We start from the raw sequence: 24823 nt of genomic DNA on the forward strand, positions 1-24823 counted from the left end.
TCTTTAGGGTTTTCTATGTAGAGGATCATGTCATCTGCAAACAGTGAGAGTTTCACTTCTTCTTTTCCTATCTGGATTCCTTTTACTTCTTTTTCTGCTCTGATTGCTGTGTCCAAAACTTCCAACACTATGTTGAATAGTAGTGGTGAGAGTGGGCACCCTTATCTTGTTCCTGATTTCAGGGGAAATGCTTTCAATTTTTCACCATTGAGGGTGATGCTTGCTGTGGGTTTGTCGTATATAGCTTTTATTATGTTGAGGTATGTTCCTTCTATTCCTGCTTTCTGGAGAGTTTTAATCATAAATGAGTGTTGAATTTTGTCAAAGGCTTTCTCTGCATCTATTGAGATAATCATATGGTTTTTATCTTTCAGTTTGTTAATGTGGTGTATTACATTGATTGATTTGCGGATATTAAAGAATCCTTGCATTCCTGGGATAAAGCCCACTTGGTCATGGTGTAGGATTTTTTTAACATGTTGTTGGATTCTGTCTGCTAGAATTTTGTTAAGGATTTTTGCATCTGTGTTCATCAGTGATATTGGCCTGTAGTTTTCTTTTTTTGTGGCATCTTTGTCTGGTTTTGGAATTAGGGTGATGGTGGCCTCATAGAATGAGTTTGGAAGCTTACCTTCATCTGCAATTTTCTGGAAGAGTTTGAGTAAGATAGGTGTTAGCTCTTCTCTAAATTTTTGGTAGAATTCAGCTGTGAAGCCATCTGGTCCTGGGCTTTTGTTTGCTGGAAGATTTTTGATGACAGTTTCGATTTCCTTGCTTGTGATGGGTCTGTTAAGATCTTCTATTTCTTCCTGGTTCAGTTTTGGAAAGTTATACTTTTCTAAGAATTTGTCCATTTCATCCAAGTTGTCCATTTTATTGGCATAGAGCTGCTGGTAGTAGTCTCTTATGATCCTTTGTATTTCAGTGTTGTCTGTTGTGATCTCTCCATTGTCATTTCTAATTTTGTTAATTTGGTTCTTCTCTCTTTGTTTCTTAATGAGTCTTGCTAATGGTTTGTCAATTTTGTTTATTTTTTCAAAAAACCAGCTTTTAGCTTTGTTGATTTTTGCTATGGTCTCTTTAGTTTCTTTTGCATTTATTTCTGCCCTGATTTTTAAGATTTCTTTCCTTCTGCTAACCCTGGGGTTCTTCATTTCTTCCTTCTCTAATTGCTTTAGGTGTAGAGTTAGGTTATTTATTTGGCTTTTTTCTTGTTTCTTGATGTAAGCCTGTAAAGCTATGAACCTTCCCCTTAGCACTGCTTTTACAGTGTCCCATAGGTTTTGGGTTGTTGTGTTTTCATTTTCATTCATTTCTATACATATTTTGATTTCTTCTATGATTTGTTGGTTATTCAGAAGCATGTTATTTAGCCTCCATATGTTTGAATTTTTAACAATTTTTTCCCTGTAACTGAGATCTAATCTTACTGCACTGTGGTCAGAAAAGATGACTGGAATGATTTCAATTTTTTTTGAATTTTCCAAGACCAGATTTATGGCCCAGGATGCGATCTATTCTGGAGAAGGTTCCGTGTGCACTTGAGAAAAAGGTGAAGTTGATTGTTTTGGGCTGAAATGTCCTATAGATATCAATTAGGTCTAGCTGGTCCATTGTGTCATTTAAGGTTTGCGTTTCCTTGTTAATTTTCTGTTTAGTTGATCTATCCATAGTAGTGAGTGGGGTATTAAAGTCTCCCACTATTATTGTGTTACTATTAATTTCCTCTTTCATACTCGTTAGTGTTTGCCGTACATATTGCGGTGCCCCTATGTTGGGTGCATATATATTTATAATTGTTATATCTTCTTCTTGGATTGATCCTTTGATCATTATGTAGTGTCCTTCTTTGTCTCTTTTCACATCCTTTATTTGAAAGTCTATTTTATCTGATATGAGTATTGCGACTCCTGCTTTCTTTTGGTCTCCGTTTGCGTGAAATATTTTTTTCCAGCCCTTCACTTTTAGTCTGTATGTGTCTCTTGTTTTGAGGTGGGTCTCTTGTAGACAGCATATATAGGGGTCTTGTTTTTGTATCCATTCAGCCAATCTTTGTCTTTTGGTTGGGGCATTCAACCCATTTACATTTAAGGTAATTATTGATAGGTGTGGTCCCGTTGCCATTTACTTTGTTGTTTTGGGTTCACGTTTATACAACCTTTCTTTTTGAGTGTTTTTAAGTATTTGTTCTTTTAATATAGTTTCAGTTTTAATTAATTAATTGATTTTACTTCATTGCTGTGCACAGACTTTCTCTGGCTGTGGTGAGCGGAGGGCTACTTTTCACCGTGGCGTGTGGGCTTCTCCTTCTGGTGCCTTTTTATTACAGAGCACAGGTTCTAGGCACAGAGGCTCAGTAGTTGTGCCTAGGCTTAGCTGCTCCACGGCATGCAGAATCTTCCCGGACCAGGGATCAAACCCATGTCCCTTCATTGACAGATAGATTCTAATCCACTGTGCCACCAGGGTAGTCCTATTTTACACCTTTTAAATGGCTGTACTACAACATCGTAAGTTCAGACAAGACAACATTCACTTCATAATGTTAGGACACTGCTTATTTCAATGGTCTTCAAACTTCAAAGGTAACTTAAGGTTAGGTGGATATGGATGATTTTAGGAGAATCATTTCCAGATTTGCAGTGTCTATTTGTATTCTTTCTTTTTTTTTGCTTTATCAATTTTTTTATTTTTTATTTTTTCAGTGGGTTTTGTCATACACTGACATGAATCAGCAATAGATTTTATTTGTATTCTTTACTTTATTTGTATTCTTTCTAACTGATCTGCTTAACAACTAGTTCTTCTTTCTTCCTCTCCTTTAAAGATCACTGCTTTGTAATTCTCCACTTTGTAAAAGAAAGGCAAACTCCTTATCCATCTCAAGTGCATCTACTAACGCGTACTCTTCTGAGCTATATAAACTTCAAACTACCTAACAAACAAGAAAAGAAGGAAAATCCCTTGACAAAAAAAGGGGGGGGGGTGGATATTAAGAGCAAGACCTTATTTTATCAGTGAAACAAATTCTTGGGAAGGTTTCAAGCCTTATCTATTTATCCAGCCATCCAACTGAGAATTCAGAAGTCTAATGGTCATAGTATAGGCACACAGTACATGTTTAAGATAAATAAGCAATCAGATTTTTTTTTTTCTTAGTGAAAAGTGAGTTCAATCTATCTGAGTGATTTTTGCAAATGCAAAACATGCAAAACATGCTTTTTGCAAATTACACTACAGTATATACTGTCTACAGATACTCTATAAACTGAATGATTTAAATCTGTAATTTTATGGTGTGACTGAAAATGTATTTAACATAAAATATACTCTAGAAATCAAGGCCACTTAAATTATTTGAAGTTATAATGAAAAACGTGAGATAATTTTTTAAATGTACAAAGGAGAACAAATAAGCAAAGGGCACTTGGTTTATTTAATAATTCCTTCCTGGAGGACATTTAGATTATTTCACCTCTCCCAGCTTTAAACAATGCTTCAAAATGGCTCTGTAATGCCTTTCTGGGCAAAGGTAGAAGTTTTCCTTTTAGATAGTGAGGCACAGGATTCCAAAATTGAAGGATACACTCATTTAAAAAAATCAGTATGGCAAATGGTCTTCCAAAAGGACAAAAGTACCAAGATACCTCCTATTAGGGTATCAGTCCACCCTTTCCCCACAATCCCACCACAGTGTATATTATCAAACTTAAAAATTTTTCCTGATCTTAATGGGGGAAACGTGATCTTCTTGTTTCAATTTGTATTTCCCAGGAAAGTTCAGCATTTTCCATGCTTATTGACCATTTAAATTTCTTTATGAAAAATTCTCTATCCATATTCTTTCTCCCTTCAATTTTTTTTCTTTTCAGTTTCTAGATGCCCTTTTTTCTGGATATTAATCCTTATTCTCCTACAAATGCTGCAGTCTTTCCTTCTTTTTACTTTGTCTCTTTAGTCATAGATTGTCTTGCTATTCAAGGCATGGTTCATAGACTACCAGCAGCATAATCTTCTGGAAGTTTGTAGGAGCAGCAGAATCTCAGGCCCCATTTCAAACTTACTGAACTTTATCAAAATGATCCTTATTAAAGTTTGAGAAGAAATGACAGAAGTTTCTAGTTTTTTCTATAATCAGATATTACAATATTTTCCTTTATGAATCTTTAGCTAATTTCTCATATCCCCACCAAGCATTAGGATGCCTTTTCTCTAGTTACATTTACTCCCCAAGTAATCTTATCTAATCCCGTGGCTTTATATATGTACTGATGAAGTCCAAATTTTTAAATCCAGCTCTGTTCTCTCAACTCCATGGTATTTTTGTTCAGGTGCCTACTGTACATTCCTACATACTTATTAAGATAAGTATTTCAAACTTAACATGTTCAAAAGTTAACTTGATATTTATCCACCAAGTCCTGTTTCAAAATCTGTTTTTCTTACAGTCTCTTCATCTCAGAAAATGACAAACTCCCTCCATGATGAGTTCACTGACCACCCAGGGCAGAACAGCTTTATAATCAGAATTTGATATTCTAAAATTGATTATGTTTTTCATGTCTATTAGCTACTTTGAAATCAGAAATAAGTTTTATTCATCTTTTATTCCCTCATCACTTATCTTGGTATCTTAGTCATTACAGGTATTCAAATTAGTGCTGGAGCTAAGATTTAAGCTTTCTTCAGAATAGGATAAGAGAGAAAAATTAATCCTAGTTCAGCAATTCTTTACAGTCCAAGAAATTAAGTACTCTATTACCTACAATCTCTCTTTTTCCTTTTCCCCCTTAAAGTTCCACAGATAAAACTCATGTGGTTAGGGTAAAGAACCATTCACCCAAAGAATGGTAGAAAAAGAAAGAAAAAAAAAATTAGAGAGGGCAAAGAGCATGCGAGAAACGAGGAGACTGAGCTGATTAGAATTGATTCCTTTTCTTCCTGGTGGTAGAAAATGCGAAGATTTACATAAGGCAGGGCCAAACCACAACTGCCTGAAAGGCAGGTTTCTTAACTTCCAAACAAAAGTAATTTTATAGCCAAAGAATGAAGAAAAATCTCTATGAACACTCACTTATAATTAGAAAAAAATCAGTCTGAGCAAGCAAACTCTTTCAGATTTTTCCTAAAGAATAAGAAAAAAGAAACTGTGATGATAATAATACTTTGATAATATATTAAAAAGTAGAATAAGATATTGTAAAGTTAACAGTAGATATAGAGTTTTGGCTTAAAATGTCTTCTTGAAAAAACAAGAAAAACTGTTACCACAATCCTAAAGGGGAAATGAAAGAATTAAAAACAAAAAATTTCAAGAAAGGTACTAGAAGAATTCCTATCCTTTTTTGATCTCTTCAGCAGAACATAGCAATTAAAACCAAGTAATATTAGTAAAGGGCAAAGGCTAATAGAGTTCTTCCAAAGAATGCACTCGTCATAGCAAACAACCTCTTCCAACAACACAAGAGAAGATTCTACACATGGACATCACCAGATGGTCAACACCAAAATCAGACTGATTATATTCTTTGCAGCCAAAGATGGAGAAGCTCTATACAGTTAGCAAAAACAAGACCGGGAGCTGACTGTGGCTCAGATCATAAACTCCTTATTGCCAAATTCAGACTTAAATTGAAGAAAGTAGGGAAAACCACTAGACCAACCAGGTATGACCTAAATCAAATCCCTAACGATTATACAGTAGAAGTGAGAAATAGATTTAAGGAACTAGATCTGATAGAGTGCCTGATGAACTATGGGTGGAGGTTCTGTATAGGAGACAGGGATCAAGACCATCCCCAAGAAAAAGAAATGCAAAAAACCAAAACAGCTGTCTGAGGAGGCCTTACAAATAGCTGTGAAAAGAAGAGAAGCCAAAAGCAAAGGAGAAAAGGAAAGATATACCCATCTGAATGCAGAGTTCCAAAGAATAGCAAGGAGAGATAAGAAAGCCTTCCTCAGTGATCAGTGCAAAGAAAGAGAGGAAAGTAACAGAATGGGAAAGACTAGAGATCTCTTCAAGAAAATTAGAGATACCAAGGGAACATTTCATGCAAAGATGGGCTCAATAAAGGACAGAAATGGTATGGACCTAAAAGAAGCAGAAGATATTAAGAAGAGGTGGCAAGAATACACAGAAGAACTGTACAAAAAAGATCTTCACGACCCAGATAATCACGATACTATGATCAATCACTAGACCAGACATCCTGGAATGTGAAGTCAAGTGGGCCTTAGGAAGCATCACTATGAACAAAGCTAGTGGAGGTGATGGAATTCCAGTTGAGCTATTTCAAATCCTAAAAGATGATGCTGTGAAAGTGCTGCACTCAATATGTCAGAAAATGTGGAAAACTCAGCAGTGACCACAGGACTGGATAAGGTCAGTTTTCATTCCAATCCCAAAGAAAGGCAATGCCAAAGAATGCTCAAACTACTGCACAGTTGCACTCATCTCACACGCTAGCAAAGTAATCCTCAAAATTCTTCAAGCCAGGCTTCAACAGTACATGAACCGTGAACTTCCAGATGTTCAAGCTGCTTTTAGAAAAGGCAGAGGAACCAGAGATCAAATTGCCAACATCTGCTGGATCATCGAAAAGGCAAGAGAGTTCCAGAAAAACATCTACTTCTGCTTTATTGACTATGCCAAAGCCTTTGACTGTGTGGATCACAATAAACTGTGGAAAATTCTGAAAGAGATGGGAATACCAGACCACCTGACCTGACCTGCCTCTTGAGAAATCTGTACGCAGGTCAGGAAGCAACAGTTAGAACTGGACATGGAACAACAGACTGGTTCCAAATAGGAAAAAGAGTCCGTCAAGGCTGTATATTGTCACCCTGCTTATTTAACTTATATGCAGAGTACATCATGAGAAACGTTAGGCTGGATGAAGCACAAACTGGCATCAAGATTGCCAGGAGAAATATCAATAAATTCAGATATGTGGATGACACCACCCTTATGGCAGAAAGTGAAGAAGAACTAAAGAGCCTCTTGATAAAAGTCAAAGAGGAGAGTAAAAATGTTGGCTTAAAGCTCAACATTCAGAAAACAAATATCATGGCATCTGGTCCCATCACGTCATGGGAAATAGATGGGGAAACAGTGGAAACAGTAGCAGATTTTATTTTTTTGGTCTCCAAAATCACTGCAGATGGTGACTGCAGCCATGAAATAAAACGATGCTTACTCCTTGCAAGAAAAGTTATGACCAACCTAGATAGCATATTAAAAAGCAGAGACATTACTTTGCCAACAAAGGTCTGTCTAGTCAAGGCTATGGTTTTTCCATTAGTCATGTATGGATGTGAGGGCTGGACTATAAAGAAAGCTGAGCGTCAAAGAATTGATGCTTTTGACTGTGGTGTTGGAGAAGACTCCTGAGAGTCCCTTGTACTGCAAAGAGATCTAACCAGTCCATCCTAAAGGAAATCAGTCCTGAATGTTCATTGGAAGGACTGATGAAGCTGAAATGCCAAGACTTTGGCCACCAGATGCGAAGAGCTGACTCATTTGCAAAGACCCTGATTCTGGGAAAGACTGAAGATAGGAGGAGAAGGGGATGACAGAAGATGAGATTGGTGGATGGCATCACCGACTCAATGGACATGAATTTGAGTAAACTCCGGGAGTTGCTGATGGACAGGAGGCCTGGTGTGTTGCAGTCCATGGGGTCTCAAAGAGTCGGACACGACTGAGCGATTGAACTGAATATATTAATAAACAACAGATCATTTCTCACAACTTACAAAAGGCAAAATTCACTCTCCAAAAAATGTGATTTTTTAAAAAAAATCTATGCTAAAATATAATGCATAAGAACTGCTATGGAAAGAACTGAAGGGTGGCAATGGCAGAAAAAAAACTACAGGCACTGATGCCCCTCCCCCCAACAAGAAGGTATCAGGTTCAAATCAATGATTTCTATCAAATCTTTAAGGAAATACACTATCAATTAATAGGTGATAGTACATATAAAAAAGAAAACCTTTCAAATTCGTTTTATGAAACTAGCAAAATCTAGATTCAAAACTTGACAAAAACAAAAAAATAAAGCCACAAAATAATCTAACCTGTGAGGACAAACTCAAATATAACTCAGTACTATATATGTATTTTTTAATGTAGGACTAGAGATCTCTTCAAGAAAATTCAAGAAAATCAGAGATACCAAGGGAACATTTCATGCAAAGATGAGCACAATAAAGGACAGAAATGGTATGGACCTAACAGAAGCAGAAGATATTAAGAAGAGATTGCAAGAATACACAGAAGAACTATACAAAAAAGATCTTCATGACCCAGATAACCACAATGATGTGATCACTCACCTAGAGCCAGGCATCCTGGAGTGACAGTGAGGGACGCTGGGAAGCTCACGTTCACACTGCTGTATTTAAAATGGATAACCAACAAGGACTTATTGTACAGCACAGGGAACTCTGTTTAATGTTATGTGCCAGCCTGGATGGGAAGGGGGGTTTCAGGGAGAATGAATACATGTATGTGTATGGCTGAGTCCCTTTGCTGTTCACCTGAAACTATCACAACATTGTTAATTGACTGTACATCAGTACAAAATAAAAAGTTTATAAAGTTTTAAGTAAAGTAAGATAAGTAAAATAGACTCATGTCTGAATAAATTCTACTTTCCATGAATAAATTTCAGAAATTCAGAGTTGAAAAGAAAACCCTAAATGGTTCCTACAAAATAACTAGAATTAATATCAGGCTTTTGATCAGCAACATGAAAAGAGAAAGTAGATTACTTGTTGCCTAAGACTGGTGGATTAGTGGGAATGGGGAATGACTGCTGTCTGGGGGATTCTTTTTGGGGTGATGAACATGTTCTACAGTGACTGGGGTGACAATTGCACAACTCCGGGAACATATTAAAAACTGAAGTATATTCCTTAAATGGATGCATTCTATGATATGTGAATTATGTCTCAATAAAGCTGTTAAACAGAAAAAACAATGGAGTAATGTTTTCACTGTCCTATATAAAAATGATCTGAACCTAGACTTCTACCCTCAGGGAAACTACCAATCAAGCATGAGGGTAAATGAAACCTTTTTGGTCATGCAACGTCTCAAAAATTTACCTCAGTAGGAGTCACAGGTCTGAAAACACTCCTATCTTTTAACTTAGCAATTTCACTTCTAGGAATTTTTACCAATCTCCCACAAAACTAGAAAAACATAGTAGGTCTATTTATAAAGAGAAATGATTCACTAGATGATAAAACATCAACTGATTTAAAATTTGGCACTATCTTTACATTTTAATACCACAAAACAAGCACAAAGCAAAAACCGAAGTTGCTTCCCACCCCCCCCACCAAAAAGACATCCCATAAAAAGTTATGTTTTAAAGTAGAGAATTAAAGATAACAAAAGTGATGACAAAATGCAGTCAGAACAACTAGACATAAGGTCTGGTTATGAAGAGTCCTGAAAGTCATGGTAAGTTGCTTTAATTTTATTCTAAGATATGAGAATTTGAATTTTCAAAAGCAGACGTATGTGTGTCATCATCTGATATTTTATCACTGACAATTATCATCTCATTTTATAGATGAGAACACTGTGGCACAGAGCTGTTAAATTAGATATGGGAGAAGAATGAGAGAAGTAAGAATCAAAGCTGACCCCAAAATTTTAAAGTAGGTAACAGGATGGACAGTGACGCCACTGAAGTGGGGAATCTCTAGGGGAAGAAATCAAGTATTATATCACCTAAAAGAGAGGTTAATTAAATGATCAAGTAGGCAGCTGGCTATGCATTTCAGCACTCAGGAAGAACTATGAGGCAGGACATATATTTAGGTGTCACAGAATGCTAATAAGGAAATCTCCAACAGAGTATACGCAAAGAAGACTCAACCCTAGAGCCCATCAAAATTTAGAAGACTGATAAAGAATAGAGTCCACAAAAATGATTGAGAAGAAACAGACACTGAGGTAGGAGAAAAACTTGATTCAGTGAAGATAATTTATTAGATAAGAACAGGAACAAGAAATAGTAGATAGAAGACAGAAGAATGAAATATAAGTATCTGTATATAGTTTGTCATCATATTTATATGTATTTGCATATGTATCAGGGCTGGCAGATAACAGAGTATGTTTGTAGGCTGGAGGGAAAATCCAACCAAAAGACAGAAACTGATGATGTGTAAAAGAGATGCCAGCTGCAGGAAAGAAGCCCTAGAGACAGTAAGAAGAGATGGAACCTGAGTCACAAGAAGTGGAATTAGATTGGCAGGGAAGGTTTCTTAATAACAAGAGAAAGAAAGACTGAGAACCTGAAGACCAATGCAGGTAGGTTTGCAGATACAGTGATGCAAAGATGATGACAGCTGCATCAGATTTCTCAATAAAGTTTGAGGTGAGGTCCATAGATGAGAGTGGGGGCTGTGAGAGGTTTGCAATGAGTGGAAACACAGTATTAATGGAAAGTGAAGAAGGAGTAGCAGCACTGCCAGACATTGTTGAAGCCCTGTTGAGGTTTGTGGCATAAATTTAGAGCAGTACATTCAACTGCCTGAGTGCAAGCAGAGAGACGGTGGCCAGATGGTATTTTGTTCTGCCCATAAATGGGGAGAGGAACTAGACAGTCAAGGATATCATTAATTCTTACAGGCATTCCTTACTAAAATCTTCGTCCTGAAGTCTGTGAGTTGTGAAGAAAGTTTTACTTGAGAAGGCTGAAGAAGGGCTATAATCAAGGGCAAAACAGGTATCTGGAACCTTTCTGAGCTTAAGAGGTTGAGGATTTAAAAGTTTGCTAAACACAGTTTCACAATTACTTTGGCCAGCAGACAGTGAGAAATAAAAACAGGAAAGTGGTACTCATGAAATCAACAAATAGAAAATGTCCTGACTTTGAGTTAAGCTTGGAAATTAAAATTATCTAAAATAGAATAAGTGAATCAAACCATTTCTTCTGGTTGATTAAGAGTAAGTAAATCCTAATATTTCCAGGATCCTGACAAAGCACACACACAAAAAAACCAGCACATAAATGAATTATTCTAAACTACCCATAAAATTGTCCACTAATTTACTTAGTTTTTAAACTGAAAGTTCAACAGCTACTCACCACTATTATTCAAAATGAATGGTCTTTAGTAAACAGATCAAATTTTTGCCACATACATATAACTGAATTAAATGAAACTATTTTTGGAGTAGGAATAAAACTGAATGAAAATGCAGATTCATATCATGTGAAACAGATGCAGTAGAGATTCAGGACTTTCAACTGCAAATACTTTTGCATATCTTAAAAACACACCATGTCTCCTGCTAATCATTTTGATACAACTCCCCAGTCATAACTTTCTTCCACTGTAAACCTCCTATCCCATAGCACTTTCTGTTTCCACGGGAAACACTTCTAAGTGCCACATCCTAAAATCAAAGATGTGTGGGAAAACACTGTCACAAATAAATAACTGGGGCATAATCGCCTATAAGGGCCATAAGTTCAGTAAAGTTGAGATCGGTTACTCATCAATCACTGTTTTACTCCTAGCACTTAAGTGTTCCAGCAAGAAGCAAGTATTTTATAGGTGCTGGCTACCTGAAAATATAAAAAACTCTATATTCTGGGTAAGCTCAGAGCAAATCACAGTTCAAGATTATAACATGATTCCATACTGAAACAAGTTATGTATGCAGATAGACATAAATAGAGATGCCAAGCATAAATTTGATATTGATGAAGCAAGTAAGTTTAAAAAGGCTATGTCTGGAAAAAAAAAAAAAAAAAAAGGCTATGTCTGGAATAAAATACTTGTAAGTGATATGACTTACAATGACTTACCTTCCAAAATATATGAAGAGCTCATACAGCTCAATATCAGAAAAACAAACAACCCAATCAAAAAATGGGCAATAGACCTAAACAGACACTTCTCCAAAGACATACAGATGGTAAACAGGCACATAAAAAGATACTCAACATTGTTAGTTAGTAGTGAAATGCAAATCAAAACTATAATGAGGTATCACCTCACGCCAGTCAGAATGGCCATCATCAAAAAGTCTACAAATAATAAATGCTGAAGAGGGTGTGGAGAAAAGGTAACCTACCTACACTGTTGATGGGAGTGTACACTGGTGCAGCCACTATGGAGAACAAAATTAGAGTTCCTTAAAAAACTAAAAATAGAGTTACCATACGATCCAGCAATCCCACACCTGGGTATATATCAGGAAAATATGAAAACTCTAGTTCGAAAAGATACATGCACCCTAATGTTCATCGCAGAAGTGCTTACAATAGCTAAGACATGAAAGCAACCTAAGTGTCCATCAACAGATGAATGGATAAGGAAGATGTGGTATAAATACACAGTGGAATATTATTTAGCTATAAAAAGGAGTGAAATAATACCATTTGCCACAACACAGATGAACCTAGGGATTATCATACTTAATGAAGTAGGACAAAGACTACTCACCACTACTATTCAAAAGGGTCTTCAGTAAACATATGATACCATATGATATCCCTTATATGTGGAATCTAAAGAAATTATACAAATGAACTTATTCACAAAACAGAAACAGACTCACAGACATAGAAAACAAATTTAGAGTTACCTGAGGTGAGGGATAAATTAGGAATTTAGATTAACAGATACACACTACTATATATAAAACAGATAAACAACAAGGACCTACTATATAGCACTGGGAACTCTATTCAATATCTTGCAATAAGCTATAGTAGAAATGAAACCTGGAAAGGAGTATCACTTTGCTATACATCTGAAACTAACACAACACTGTATTGGTAAATCAACTATACTTTACTCAATCAACAGACTACATCAGTAAGTAAAATAAAAATGTTAAGTCAAAATAAGCACTATAAAATAGGCAAGTTCCCACCTAATCATAGTTCTTCTCTCACAGGAAAACATCAAGAATTTAGTGAGATATTTTATAAAACACCAAGCAGATTGCTTAAGAAATAATTGAAAATATAATTATTAGTTACTAATGTTATCATCAAATGTTTAAATATCAGAAGCTCCATCAATGAGCCATTTTCCAGGGAAGGTGTGCAATCAGAATAGGCTACATTATACCCTGTTAAGGATCTCCCATCTCTGTAGTTACAATCAGGGAAAAAAAAGACTCTCCCATCTCTGTGCCTTGAAACAAAATAAGTTTAGTTTTCATTCATGCTCTGAGTCTATTTCAGGTAGGAAGGGAAGCTCTGTTTATTGCAGTCACGCAGGGATGCAGGTTAACAGAGCAGTAGTCACTGTTTTTAATGATGCTAATCACCAGGCTGGATAGGAAAAAAAAAAAACAAAACTCTGGAGGGCCTGACACTGGCAACTAGATATAGGGTATGTCACCTGAGGTGATACAGGTCATATTTATAATAAAAAGAATAGAACTAGTCACATGCCTTCTTTGTGACCAGGTAGGAAAACTGGATATGGGTAAAGAGCACAAGGACTACTAGGGAAGGCTAATTTATCTAGAAATCCACAGGTACAAGAAAACTATAGAAAAACAGTCCGAGACTTTGGCTTAGAAAGAATGATTAGATGTCATGGGAGAAATGAAGAAATGTATTACATCTATCAAAACACTATCTACATTTTAATGGGCTTTGAATACACTGCTCCTTCTGCTAGAACATTCTTTCCTTCCATTAGCCACACCATCTCACAACATAACCAAATGGGCAACTAGGTTTTTTCCTCTGAAGTCTTTAATGTGAACAAAAACCATAAGCCCCAAACACACGGATTAGCACATACTTAAGCTGATTCATACAGAAATAAACAATACAATCATAAGAAATCTGAGATACAATTTTAAGTAACATTTATCCAGGAAACTGAAAAACTTGAAAGTTAATGTTCCTTTCTCCTAATCATACAAGAGAAAAACTTAGGTAGCAAAATAGCTATCTATAAAGAAGAAATAATAAACATAAATTAGGGTGTTCCTTGATCCGTAATAATTATATTAACACCTGACTTCTGATGACACACACTGCCAGCTGGCCACAGGAAGGACATGTTATACAAGATGGGCTAATCATGTACTTCATCCCACTAGACCAGGTAATTGAGTACTGTGGGCACATGATTCTAGTTAGGAACAATTATATTCTTTCCCAGCAATTTTCCTGAAATGCAGCTTTCCTGACTATTATATGTGTGGCTATCTATCTGTTCTTCACTATACACATATGACTATAGTCATTTAAGTGGAAGCAAACGAACCTAGGGCTACTTACAGCCATGCTTTCCAGCACACGGGAAAGTCTATCTCCAACAGAAGATAAGGAGCAAATATTTAGGAACAAGCAGAAAAAGGTGGAAAATATTTAAATTCACTGGTGCTGGACAACCTAAGGTCCACCTTGACTGATTTCTGTAGCTCAACTAATTACTCTATTTCCCATAAATTTTCCTCTTTTTGATTAAGCTGAATGAGTTAAGTTTCTATTTTGACCAACACTGTTTTTGCCAAATAATGTATTTAAAAGAAGAGTCTGGTTTAGTGTCCATTGGCTGAACAACACCAGAAGACCAGATTCCCTGTAGATGACAGGAAAACTAGGAAGAAATGCATCTGGCTACAAACATGCCCATCTAATTCAAGCTTCATAATGAATTCTGGGATTGGCTGGAAAGCCCAGATAAAAGACTCAAATTGATTAACACTGAAAAACAAACACGTGAAAGAAATATTCATAAGCTAGAGGTATCCACTATTCTGGTCATGTAAAAGGTTATATAAATAGTCCTATTCAATGTGTTATGAACAGAAGTTACCTGTGCTAATGATTTTTAAAAATCTGATAAGCAATAATCCTTATAAATTCAAGTAGCCAAATCAAGTTACCAAGTATTAATTGAAAAAGATAAAAACTTTTAACACAAGGAGGTAACTTTCACTGAAACTTGATATAATCAATAGATCTTATTTATACAGATTAAAAAAAAAAACAAGAAGAAAGAGGAGAGGAAGAGAGAGGTGAAGGGTAAAAGGAAGAGAAATCATCACTGTATATGAACCTGCTCCTCTGAGCATGGCAAGGCAGTGATGAATATCTGAGCAGAGATTAACAGACAGGTAATCAGAGGCCTCTTTTTGTCATCACGGTACAGGATAAAATATTAGTTGCAGAGCATTTAGAAAACATTTCCTAACAAGGATTAGAAACCTACCACAGAATAAAGCTATGATAGTGACAGAGAACTTAAGACTATTCTGACATCTGTTGAAATCTTACTCTGCTTAAACTTTTAAGATAATTTTCTTTGATCAAAGAAATGAACTTAATAATTCTTTCCTTTATACACTTAAGGAATCTACTGTGATAATCAAGTAACAATATACCCTTTCCTATGAGTTACAGTATGAAGATGTACATGTTTGTTTTACATTAACTTTTAAGAAAGTTTAGAATAAAAACAGATCTCAAACATATTCAAAACTGCATTTTAAAAGGATACGTTAAAACTTTAAAGGGAAAAAAAGCAACTGAACTCTTTCTCATTAATATTATTAGTTCAGTCTATTTATGAGAGTTCTCAACTTTTCTTAACTAATAGCAAAAGGCCCTACCTCAAAGTATACACATCTCCCAGGTTCTAGGTAATCTTAGCACCAAAAGTCCTTTCAGGTAGCTCCCTTTACTCCCAAATCTTCAGTGAGATCACCTTTCTGACTCAAGTAACTACAAAAAAGGGCTTCAGTCTATCTTCTAACTAGGATGCTGTAAGTGTTTGCTCTCCTGAACAGTCACAGCAAAAAAAAAAAAGGGAGTGAGGGAGAGGAGATAATCACAGAGAACACTTCTATGCCTCATTGTAAACTTATATGACTATCATTCCCTAATCAGATTAATTCTCTTTAACATAATATTCAAAACGTCCAGCAAACAATTCAAAATTACTCAGCATACAAAGAACTAGGGAAACCCCCAAGTCACGTGGAAAAGACAAGCAAAAATTACAAACCCCAAGATAACCCAGATGTTGGAGTTACCTGACAAAAACTTCAAAGCAACTTTAATAAGAATGCTTCAACAAGCAATCAAAAATATTCTAGAAGCCAATGGAAAACTAGAGTCTTGGAAAACAACTGAAGACAGTAAGAATTACAATAACAAAAATTTTAAAACTCGATGGATGGGCTCAGTAGCAGAATGAAGATAGAGGAGTCAGGGAGCATGAAGGCAGAACAACTGAAATTATCCAGTCTTAACATAAGAAAAAAAAAGAGATCAAAAATTTTTTTTAAAAATTGGGGTTCTACAGGACAACAACAATAAGGTCTAACATTTGTGTCACTGACTTCCAAAAGAAAAGGAGAATGAAGCAATAAAAAAATATGTGAAGAAATACTGGTTGAAATCTCCTCAAATTTGACAAAACACATAAAACTACAAATTCCAAAAGATGAGTCCCAAAATGGGTAAGTACACAGAAACACATACCATGCACATCAAGTGTTGAAAACTAAAAACAAAGTGTTATCTTGAAAGCAGAGACAAATGACCCATAAACTACAAGGGAATAACATTTCAGATGACTACAGGTGTCTCAAAAGAAACCATGAAGGCAGAAAGTAGTAGCACAACATTTTAAAGCATTAAAAGAACTGTCAACCTAGTATTTTATACCCAGTGAAAATATCTCTCAGCAATGAAGTAAAATAAAGATATATTCAAATAAATAAAAATAAAGAAATTCTGCTGCCAAAAGAATTACTAAAAGAAATTCTTCAAACAGAAGAGAAATTGTATCAAAAGGAAATCATAAAGAGCATGAATGAAGAGCGGGAAAAAAAAAGGTAAATATCTGGGTAAACACAATACATTAATCCCCTCCTCTTACACTTTTTAAATATGTTTAATAGTTGAAAGAAAATTGTATAGTATTTCCTAATGAGGCTTTCCATAAAGGAAATGTAACATGCAAGACAAGAATAACAGAAAGGAGCTGTTGGTGGGGGTGGGGGGGGGGTGGGCATAAAGAGACCTATACAGTAGTATTATTTCCATAATCCACTTAGGGGAATAGAGAACTTATTCTAAGCAAACAATGAAAACTTTAGTGTATATACTGTAATTGCCAAAGCAACCACTAAAGAAACTATTGAGAGATATAACTAAAGAAAATAAACACACTAGGTAAATTTAAAATGGAATACTAAAAAAATGTTCAAATAACTTAAGAGAAGGCAGGAAAGGAGAAACAGTAATGAAAAACAGAGGAAACTAACAGAAAATGAATTACTAAACTGGTTAACCTAAATCAAAACATACTGGGATTCCCTGGTAGCTCAGTGGTAGAGAATCCACCTGCCAATGCCAGAGACATGGGTTCAATCCCTGATCCATGAAGATGCCACATGCCACAGAACCACTAAGCCTGTGCACCACAACTACTGAGCCTGTGCTCCAGAGCCAGGAGCCACAACCACTGAGGCTATATGCCACAACTACTGAAGCCCATGTTCCCTAGAGCCTGCACTCCACTGTAATGAAAAGCCGGTGCACCACATCTAGAGAGTAGCCCCCTGCTCACTCATCGCAACTAGAGCAAAGTCTGTGCACCAAGAAAGACCCAGCAGAGCCAAAAATAAGTAAACAAATAAACTTTAAAAAAATATATCATTATATTAAATGTAAATAGTGTACAGATACAAATTAAAAGATAAAGACCATCAGAAGGGATGAAAAACATCTAAATACACAGTTTCTACAAGCAATTCACTTTAAATATGCATTAGAATCACTCAAAGCATTTCTTTTTTTTTTTTTTTTTCAGGGAAAACACTTTCTTTTTTTTTTTATTAGTTGGAGGCCAATCACTTCACAACATTTCAGTGGGTTTTGTCATACATTGATATGAATCAGCCATGGATTTACACGTAGGGTATCAAGCTCAGAGTTTCTGATTCAGTAAGTCTACAGGAGAGTCTTCATTTTTAACAGATTCCCATGTAATGCTGCTGCTGCTGGTATGGGCATCACACTTTGAGAACCAGTTATTTAAAAGGATGTTTTGTAATTCTAAAAAAGTTATGTTAAAAGATATGAGAAAAAAAAAAAAGATATAAGTTTTCTACAGATGCTGCTTTCCAGTTTTACTAATCATCTCTCTCAAATGTACAAATAGTGTACATGGGTGATGGACATACGGTTCCTTCTGTGTCTGAAAATATCTTGATGAGGTATGGGATTCTTAATCACAGCTGTTGTTTACCTCTCAGTGTTGCCATTGTCGACCTGCTAATCTTTCCTTTTTGTTCTATCTGAGCTTCCTTTCTAAGCTTCTGATCATCTTTATCCCTAATATTCAGTAATTTCACTATGAAGTATAACTTCTGCTTATTATTCTGCCTTTCAATATACAGATTCAAGTCTTTCTTCAGGTCAGGATATAGTTTTCTATTATTCAGTTAACTATTACTTCCCTGCTTCTTTTTTCCTTCTAGAAATCTATTAATTCATGTTAGACTTCCTGAGTCTATCTTCTAAGTCACTTACATTTTTACTAATGAATTCCATTTCTGTGTATTTTCTTTTACTGATTAACAGTTTATGTACCAAACACTATTCTAGGCTTTAGGCATGTAACAAAACTCCTGCCCTCATGGAGTATACTTTCTATTAAGGGAACAAATAAACAAAAAAACAAATGTATAATTTCCAGCAGTGAATCAATGCTTTGAAAAAAATTCAACCAAGGTAAAAGACAGAGAGTAGGGAGAAGGCTCTTTTGCTTTACTTATTTCTAAAATTTTATTTATTTATTTTGGCCACACCACGACCATGGGGCATGTAGAATCTTAATTCCTTGACCACGGATAGAATTAGTGTCCCATGCCGTGGAAGTGTACAGTCTTAACTACGGGACAATCAGGAAGTCCCAAGAAGGCTCTTTCAGAAACCGCAGGCTTGTAGTTAGGAAAGGTCTTGTCAAAGAGGTAGTAACATTTGAACAGATATGAGAATAAAGTGAGAAAGCTGGTGAAAATATTCTTCAGGTAGAGATAAATAGCAAGCAATGAAAAAAGTCCTAGGTTACAAGTATGCTTGGAGTATTCTACAAACAACAAGAAAGCCAGTGAGGCTGATGTGACGTAAGAAAATGCATACAGTGCAAGACAATAACTTTCAAACTTTACGAGTATGCTCTCATGATCCCTTTACACTCTTGTGAGGATCCCCCAAACTGCTGTTTCTGTGAGTTATATCTAATGATATTTGCCCTATTAAGAAATCAGACTGGGAAATTATTTTAAAAATTATTTGAATAAAACTGTCATGCGTTAAACAACTTTTTTAAAAAACAAAAAATAAGTCCACAGTCCAAAACAAACAAAAAATTTAGTGATAAGAATGACAGTTTTACATTTTTGCAATTCTCTTTAATGATTAGTTTAATAGAAGGTAGCTGGATTGTCATACCGGTTTCTACATTAACTTGTAACAATAACACAGATCACGTAGCATCTGGAAACTTGATTCTACACTCAGGAGAACTAGAGAGAAAAAGGTAAATATCATCCTAGTATTATTAATAGTTTTGGCCTTATAGATCTCCTGAAAGGAGAATAGGGACCTCCAGCTTCCTTTGGACCATATTTTGAGAATCACTGGTTTGGAAGATGAAGCTATAGAAGCTGGGAGGGGCCAGATTCTATAAACCTTGACACCACAGTTTAACGTTTGGGTTTTCTTTTAAGTGTAGTTTTCTAAGCAAATGAGTAACATTATATAAATTACATTTTAAATAATTACTCCTACTGGTATGTACAGAACAAAATATAAGGGGGGCAACATCAGTTGGAAGAATTATTGCAATAACTGGGGAGATGACAGCAGCGAGGACTAAGATGGTGGCAAAGAAAACAGTGAGAAGTTATCTGGTTTAAGAGGTACACAAAATCCCCTACATATGAACGAGTTCTGTTCCAAGAGTGTGTTCATAACTCCAACAAAATTAGCCTATGTAACCAAGTAGGGGACTTTACTGTAATGGGTTTGTAATACTTTTCACAGAAATGATACATAAAAAACACAAAAAACAAACATTTTAAATCTTACAGTACAGTACCCTGTAAAGTACAGCAGTACAGTACAACAGCTGGTTGTACAGAGGCTGGTAGCGAGTGAACAGGCAAGAACTACAGCCTGGAGGAGGAAGCAGGGGTTGGGAGACGGTAAAGCTGAAGGACTGTCAACAACAGGACTTTCAAACACTGCACATTCACATATTTTAAAGTTTGCTACTAGAAGGTTACTATGTTGAAGACTTACTGTATTTCAAAGGTAGAGCCAATGGAACTCACTGGAAAAGTGGATTTCAGATGTGAAGAAAAAAGATCTTACTTGATCTTCCAGAACACAATATTCAGTTCTGAGCAGTGGTTTCTCTTTTTTAGTTTCAGGTCCAAAAGTTATACATTTGGAAATTAGTACAAGAGAAAAATTATCTTGGTTCCAGGTTTGAAATACATCCTGGATCAGATTACTTCTTACCACTTCCCCCGCTAGTCCAAGCTACCATCATCTCTCCCCTAGAATCTCCACAAATTTGTTCACTGAACTCACAGATGATTAAAATAAAAAGAAAACAGGCAACTGTGGATAATGCATTACCGTATGGTTGCAGAATTAAAAACATGTAACTCCACTCAGAATGCCATTAATCAAACAAAAAACTTAAACCCTATATAAAAATATAGGCATATGAATATATTTATATGCTTTAAAATATGTATCTCCTTTCCTTAAATAATTTTCCACTTTAACCATTTTCAATTAACAACCTTTTTCAATCAACTGGCACTGACTGCATGATCAATTTAAATAGCAAACATTAACTAGCAGGATAGTTTTTCATTTGCTTTAAATACAAATGAGATCACAACCTAACAGACTGCAAGTTCAAAGACTACAGCTATGGAGATAATACACAGTAATAATCAATGAAAAATCAAGTAAACCTTAAATTGACAAAATCTTCAAATAAATACTATGAATATATGTATGTGTATATAGGGGATACACACACACATCCTAGAAAACTTCACACTGTACAAAGAACAGAATGTCTACAACCCTTTCTATTTAAAACATAACCAAGTTCTAGGTCCAAACCTAGAAGTTTAGCCAACTTACAGCTTTTATCTTATTTAAGAAAAAACATTTCTCTTTTTTTATTTTTAAGCACAACTGAACTATCTGCTTCAAAAGAGAATATAAAGGATAATTTTCCTACAGCTTTCTGCTATGAAAAGCAAAGCAGTCACTTGATCTTCCTATTTCCTGGTCACCCTTTGGCAAACATTCTGCACTGTCATCTTAAGGAGTCTACCTTTAATATAGTTAGGATTTAAACCACTGAATTTAGAATCCACCACAGGTAGGATGTCCTATGTTCTCTTATTTTACTAGATCATATTTAGTCACACTCTGTAACATCTCATATTATTCTCTCAGGGCAATTCTGTTTTTCTTCCATGGTGCCATGAGTTACTTTTTCAATTAGCCATGTGCAATATTTTGGGGCTTAACCTTTAATCTACAGTACTTATTTTTCAAGATTTCTAAAGCATGTTTATAAGTATCTCCAGCTATTTAATACTGTTCAAAGATTCAGTAAATGTGAGGCACCGTCCCTATCCTTATAGTATAATGGAGTTCCTTAAAACTATTCCAAGCCCACATTTTGTTTCAGTTCCCTTGTCTATGAAGATGAATAACCACAAAATACATTACTTTGGTTTTCACCCTTCCTGATAAACTGTTATATGTACTGAAATGGTGATTTTTAAAAAAAAATATATACTTATTTATCCACAGACCTCTCTGCCTACTAACATAACTAAGCCCGGTATGTTCATGCTCTGTATGTAAAATAACAACAGGCACAGAAATAGGCGTGTTTGTAAAAACACACAATAAAATAGTAACTATCACTTACTAATCAGGATACATATATTAACTCATTATATCACTATAACAGAGTAAGATAATATGTATTCCATCTTACAGATGAGTGGTAAGGCTCAGCAAGGTTAAGTAACTTGTTCAAACTCATAAGAGGGATCTGAATCCAGATCCATCTCCTTTAGCAATTAGAAATGACAGTATCTGAACAAAGGCTTCAAACAATGTACCATCTACAATAGACCTTAACAATGGAATTTAACAAACATACCCATTATATGCAAATAATTACAGGCTTTAGAGATACAGAGATAACCAGACTCTTAGTTTTTAGAAAAAACATAAGAATTTAAAAAGAAACATAAGGTATCTTTTACTTCTCCAGAAGCTACCAATTTAAGTCAGGTTCTCACTACAGAAGACTCTTAAACTTCCCAGTTCCAGGATCCCTTTAGAGTCTTAAAAGTTACTGAGGAGCCCACAGAGCCTTTACTCATGTAGGTTATAGTAATCAATATTCACCTATATTAAAATTATATCCAAGAAATTTTTATACTTAATTCACTTAAAAATTACAACACATTTATTAACACAAATTACCTAGTTTTTATGAAAAAACATAACTACACTTTCCATAACAACAAAAAACAGTGAAGATGGAAAGTGGCTATATCTACCTTAACAGAAGACATTTGAATTCTCATATCTTCTGCATTCAATCTGCTGCACTATGACACACCACCATAACTGTATATTCACAAGAGAGTAAAAATGCAAATAATGTTAGTATTATAAAAACAGTTTTGACTCAAGGACCCTCTAAGGGTCTCAAGAACCCACAGGCACTCTTTACTATTCCTTAATAATCACTTTTCAAAATTTATAATTATTAATTCAAATATATGTGTGCAGAAATGGCAAAAAGTGAAGAGGAACTAAAGAGCCTCTAAACGAAGCTGAAAAGAGGAAAGTGAAAAGGCTGGCTTAAAACTTAACATTCAAAAAATCAAGATCATGGTATCTGGTCCCATCACTTCATGGTAAACAGATGGGGAAACAATGAAAACAGTGAAAGGCTTTATTTTCTTGGGCTCCAAAATCACTGCAGATGGCGACTGCAGCCATGAAATTAAAAGACACTTGCTCCTTGGAAGAAAAGCTATGACAAATCTAGACAGTGTATTAAAAAGCAGAGACATCATTTTGCCAACAAAGGTCCATGTAGTCAAAGCTATGGTTTTTCCACTAGTCATGTACGGATGTGACAGTGGACCACAAAGAAGGCTGAGCACCAAAGAATTGATGCTTTCAAACTGTGGTACTGGAGAAGACTCATGAGAATACCCTGGACAGCAAGGAGATCAAACCAGTCAATCCTAAAGGAAATCAACTCAGAATATTCATTGGAAGGACTGATGCTGAAGCTGAAGCTCCAATACTTTGGCCAACTGATGTGAAGAGCTAACTGCCTCTGATGCTGGGAAAGAGGGCAGAAGGAGAAGGGGATGGCAGAGGATGCGATGCTTGGATGGCATCACTGACTCCAAGTTCATGAGTTGGAGCAAACTCTGGGAGACAGTGAAGGACAGGGAAGCCTGGCGCGCTGCAGTCCGTGGGGTTGCAAAGAGTCGGATACGACTGCGTGACTAAACAATATGTGTGCACAGATTTTGTTCAAAGTCTGTGTTATCTCTGGGCTATAGGTTCTATAGTGACTGACTGTATCTATTTCTATATATAAATATGTCCACAATGTGTACACACAGTGCCCAGCACACAGTCACCACATAAATATCTGCTGGATTAACATATTACAATACAAAGAAACTAGTCTGGTTAAGAGGAGGTAAAGGGACAATGTGTGGCAGGAGGCAAATTTGGAAGGCTTCATATTTGACCTGGATCCCAAAGGATAGTCTGAATTTTATTAAGTATATGGGATTAGAGTACTCCAGTCATAGTAAACAATTAACTATGGCATCAAGGTACAGGTATGTTCAAATTAACTATTGCTATGGCTATAGCATTAGTGATAAAGGTAATAAAGGTAGGCTGAAAAATCTTCAGCGGAGTTTGGCTTTTATTTTAAAGACATGATCAAATGGTTAAACCCCAGGTTTCAATTTTGTATCATCATTTCCTAGATGAACTTTGATAAGTTTATTCCAAATCTTTTCCTGCTCATACTTCATAAGTTATTTTAATGGCTTTATGAGACAATCATTCCATGCATTACCTTGTTTACTATCATTACTCTAGTTTAAGCTATCTTTTCTCCTGGAACTACTACTTACAAAGGCATCCTAACTGGCTTCCCCACTTCTTTTGCCCTACTTCCAGTCCTCTCGTATCCTTTCTCCACAGTCAGAGTAAAATCTCTAAAACACAAATTCTGATCACAATCACTCTTGCTTAAACCTCTTACCGGCTCCTCAATGACTCACAATAAAACCTGAAGTTCTTAGCAACCTGCATACGAGATCCTAAAGGACTTCGCCCCTATCTCCTGCCTCATTAGGCGCTATTCTCTCCATCCCTTACTCAATGAACTCAACCACAATGGTGTTCCGGCAGCAGACCTTTACCGCTATTCCTTCTTCCTGGAAAACTCGGCTCAGAACTTTTCCAAGCTAGCACAACTTGTTCAGACAGAAGAGATTTTTAGATTTTACTTCTTCCAAGAAGCCTTTCCTCACTAACCTCCTCCCAATCTATACTGCATACTCATTAAACTCTCACAGCAGATAATCGCAATTCAGAATTTGTGTGCATGTATATATTTTTTAAATAATTTTTAACAGACAGCTGATTGCAGAGACTTATCTAAGCCAGCACATACAGTAACTTTTTAAAGTGTAGTT

At 35.7% G+C, this 24823-nt stretch overlaps 1 protein-coding gene across 5 annotated transcripts in view; it reads right to left on the minus strand.

Moving 5' to 3' along the window:
* The window catches only part of BRAF (B-Raf proto-oncogene, serine/threonine kinase), a 161118-nt gene that overhangs the window by 96899 nt on the left and 39396 nt on the right, over nt 1–24823 (minus strand). The window lies entirely within an intron of this gene.

The sequence above is a fragment of the Cervus canadensis genome, chromosome 3, assembly GCF_019320065.1.
Source record: "Cervus canadensis isolate Bull #8, Minnesota chromosome 3, ASM1932006v1, whole genome shotgun sequence".
In the NCBI taxonomy this organism is placed as follows: Eukaryota; Metazoa; Chordata; class Mammalia; order Artiodactyla; family Cervidae; genus Cervus; species Cervus canadensis.